Source organism: Triticum aestivum, chromosome 3B (assembly GCF_018294505.1).
Source record: "Triticum aestivum cultivar Chinese Spring chromosome 3B, IWGSC CS RefSeq v2.1, whole genome shotgun sequence".
Taxonomy (NCBI): domain Eukaryota; kingdom Viridiplantae; phylum Streptophyta; class Magnoliopsida; order Poales; family Poaceae; genus Triticum; species Triticum aestivum.
Window position 1 is genome coordinate 605,685,826 of NC_057801.1, and position 4,755 is coordinate 605,690,580.

Below are 4,755 nucleotides of genomic sequence, written 5' to 3' on the forward strand. Positions count from 1 at the left end.
TCAGTTGGTGTAAGTTTTCTCGTAGCGGGTATAATTAACAAGGACGTAGGCCTACGTTCCGTACTTGGCATCGCAGTCCCCAAACCTGGATCGGTCAAACACGTACCTTGAAGAACAATTATCTTGCGGAGACCCGTGAAATGCGTCCAAATTGCGGGCGACTTTGGAGTACGTACATACATAAACCTGGAGCTGACCATAATTTGTATCCATGCGTGGAAGTCTAATCTAATTAAGCCGTTTGTTTTCGAGTATAGCCTTCTGAAATACATGATCTGGATGGTCTTCGTCCTGTCCGGAGGATGACCACAAGGAAATTGCTCGTTATATTCCGTGGCGACTCTCGGGTCAATATGATATACGTTTTTAAATCAGAAAGTCAGGTCAATTCGAAGAAAAGGACACCGTGCCCACAGGTGCTCGATTATTCGTGCCCTTTCGATATAAAGAAGCTCATCTCATTCACTTACTACTTGTGGAGGCTTCTTTAAGTGATTAGTTAATGGATTAGCCGTCGTGTCATGTCCGCTTTTGAGACCGAACATTCCGACAGGTCAAACCAGGACGTACTCACTGAAGATGGCCGGCCATTGCCTGGCCATTGTAACTACTGTGACAGTCCAGCTCCACGTTCTATCAAGAGAAGGAGATCATCGTACATTCTGAATCCAAGAAGGGATTAGGGCATCTCCAACGGCAACCCATAAAAATCCTCAAATATCCGCCCGCGGACCCGCGGGGAGGGGGGGGGGGGACGTTAGCCGCATACATTTCAAGCCGCATTTAACTAACCGGACGAAATTCATGCAAAGCGGCCGATATTCCTCAAAGTTCGGATAGAAAATAGTACAAATCATCCATACATAACATGCAAATTAAGTCTAGTACAACAATGTCTCTAATTCGAGTAGATTCCGGATGTCCAACAAGTTTTTCATGAACGAATCATATCGTTCCACACATACCCCCCCCCCTCCCTTAGCTTCAACATTGTGTGCATGTAAATGCCCATCCGTCTGTCATGCGGTACATCAATGTGACGCGTGCGGGCTACATACAAACGGCTCCAGGGTGGAAAATCTACATATGAATGGCGAGCGGGCGCGTCGGTGCTGGTTGCGGATGTCCGGCAATGCCTTTGTGGCCGCCGAAGACGAACAACAGCGGAGGTGAAGGTGGAGAGTGCTAATGCAAAGCAAGAGGGAGAAGGGGCAGAAAGGAAGGGAATGGGACCGGGAGGGGGATTGGGTGGGCCGGATGTGTCAGAATCCTACGTTTCGGGTGTCCGAACTCCCGCAAACCTTCGACACTTTTGTCTTCAATTTACGGAAGAAATCACGTCCAATCTGCCCCACGGACCGATACAGGCCGGCGTTGGATAGCTCCCGTTGTTGGGATAACGCGGTCCAAACGGTTGCAGAGGGTTTACGGGTCCACCTTTAAGATGCCCTTATTGCAGCACAGGGGTCGCAGTTCTAGTGGAAATCACGACCCATTGTTTTTGGCAAGGAACAACCTAATCTCGCTGCTCGAGCGTCGTGGATCACTGGTGATCACTCATTCTACTCGAGCTCTAGAACAAAACTATTAGACTTGGGGGGGAAGACTGTACTATCAGTGTTCTCATCATGTCCTCCCGGATCAATCAACATTTCATAAGTGCTTTGAATCAGCTTGGGGTGCAAGTAAGCTGCACATGAACACCGGTGTTCGTCGCTTCGATTGGCAAAAGGATCTTTCCCCAACAGAAAATTGCAAGAGGATCAATCAATCAATTAACGTACGCGGCCGGTCCATGAATTACACGGCCGCTTTGAATCTCTTTGTTTATGACCCAACGGGGCGCTTTGGCACGGTACATACATGATACATTGAATGGAACCTGAACCCGAATCCAGAGCCGCTGATCGAGCAGGCACCACGCACGTGCCAAGGGTCAACCACCAGCGAATCTAGGGACACTTGCACTTCTGTATTCGATCTGTTCCCGCGCGTGTGTATAGGGTTTTCGTAGGAGTTGATTATGACCCACTCATAGTGCTACAATGACGGGTACGCCATATGCATCACCCCGTACGTCAGGTCACGTTACCCAATCACTCGGGAGAGTGAGCTCGGGTCGCCCATGTGACGGCGTACTTATACCTTCGTAGGGCAACGCGTTTCCGTAACCACTACACGTCGCCTTCGATCTCACTACGCCCTACGCCTGCCAGCGCCTATCTCTACTAGTAGCTTCGATCTCTCTCACAGTTTTTTTTATATTTGAGACAGCTCACCACTCATGTCAGGTGGTGATCTCTCTCACAGGTTACTACAATTGTTTGCATCTAACTCACAAATATACTTTATCGCGTATCAGTTATCTCTTGCCCCTTGCGAACCAATAGGTGCTTGGATGGTTAGGAGTACAGTGGGCGTTTGTGGTAACTTTGTAAAATCACAAAATGTTAGAGCAGCTACAGCCGGGTGCCACAAACCCGCCTCAAGCATCCGGATGAACGGCCCGGTCAATGACCGGTAAAAAAACGATCCAGACGGACGCCTCAAATGGGTCTTAAACACCCGGGCTGACCGACATCCCTCATATCCAACCCAAATATGAGACGCATATGGAGAGCCCGAGCGCGACCAGGTGCGTCCGTCATGTCGGACTGACGGCCGGGTCCCACACAAAAAATCGCCCGAAATCCCAACAGTCCGATGGACGTCTCCTCCGGTGGGGTGTGAAACCCGTGTAGCGCCGCTCTGACTCGCCACCCTAGGCCAAAGTCTGGCTATTTAACCGGCGGCCTTCCCAACCCTAGCCACAATCTCTTCCTTCCTTTCCGGGCCGCCAGCCCAAGCACATTTCTCTCTGTCCTCACCTTCCTCTTCCCTCGCCGTCTAACATGGCCCGACAGAGGAAGACCTCCTACGCTATGCTAACGCCGGAGCACGCTTCCATATTGAGGAGGAGATCCGGATGAGGCGCATGGCCCGGATCGCGGGGTGCCTACCCCCGGACTCGCTAGAGCCGGAGGAGGAGGACGAGGGGAAGTAGCAGCCATAGCCCATGGAGGGGGCAGATCCAGAGGACGCGGACGCGACGAAGCCAGAGGAGGAGTCGACACCGGTTGCGGGCTTCACCATGGAGGAGGCCATGGCGGAGTTTGCCGTCGCTCAAGCGGCGGAGATGCCACACCAGACAACCATCTTGGAGTCCATGCAGGATGAGGCGTACGTGGAGTCCAACCGACAAGAAAAGGCTAAGACCGACGCGCTCTAGGATGTGGTGGAAGCGGAGATGGAGGCGGAGGCTGTCGGAGTTGCGTCTGCCCCCCCCCCCCCCACATGTACCCGAAGCCCGGAACGGAGACAATGGGCATCTCCGACGACAACGAGTAGCGTAGTCCAGAATTAGTTGATCTACTTAGTACGTAGATCTTTTCTTTGCATGGTTTTAAGATTTCTTATACACTACAACATGACCTCACCTATAGCAACGCTTTTTTCCGTATCTAAAAGTCCATATATCTGTTGCTAGTGGCTTTACCAATGGTTTGGGATGCGTTGCCTTATCCAGTGTTGCTAGCGCATAATGCAACGCATATACTACCGTTGGTAAAAGGGATCGTTGCAAGAGTACAACACATAAAACAGACTTATACAACGCTACTATCCGTTGGTGCTCAATATATCGGAATCCAAATCTCATTGTTTGGCAATAGATAATTTGCCACCCTTTAGGTGTTTGTATATATATAGTGTGAATAATATATATATGTATATAACAGCAATTGAATTAATGCTTCACATAATGGTGATAATTGTGGATATCAAGCTATTAAAAGACAAGAAAATATACTCACAAGAGGAAGAAATCATATATTGGATAAAATTGTTGGATTACAGTAGTGGATATTACAGGAGGAAGAGCATCCAAATGTGATGCAAATCTAAATATTTTCTCGACAAAGAAACTTAAACTAAAAGCATCCATAAACATCCCTGATACTTAACTAAAACATAACCGAGGAACATCATCGAATAGGAACAACATCCCTACAACTTAACTAAAACTGAAAGCATCCATCATCATCATCATGAACTGGAACATCATCATCATCATCATCATCATCATCATCATCATCACATCGCAGTGTACTTGCCATGCACCCATATAATCATCCATGTATATTTTGACTCTACAAAGAAAATGACAAAATGAACCGTTAACACACAGTGCATTAAGAAGTAAGAACCACTTTGCGCACACTTACTGCTCATCAGCACATTTTTTTGGTCTGGACAACAGTCTAATAGCAAATAAGAAGAAACAAATAAACAAGATAGCACTACAATTTGAACACAAATTCGTATGTGATTATGAGAAGATAGCAGCATGAGTGTTAGTTGTCCTTGATGACTAATCCAGACGCCACAATATACGACACAACCTGCAAAAAACATGGCTAAATAAAATTATATAGACATTGGCCTAAGTGATGTGCATAGGGCAATGTGATTGACAGTACCACTTCTCTTTTCTTCTCCAGTTAGTTAGCAAACTAGACCAAAACGGCTTCTCATCTGAAACTGAACCAAAACATCTATTTCTAGTTGGTTTCGGTCATCCAACAGGAAATAGGGAAACCTATAAGTGCTCACCACGCTTTGAAACCAACCTACAACCCCAAATCCACTGAAATTAATTTACATGGTCATCACCAGCCTAGAGAGACATCGCTAATTCTTTAGATCTACAGTAAAACT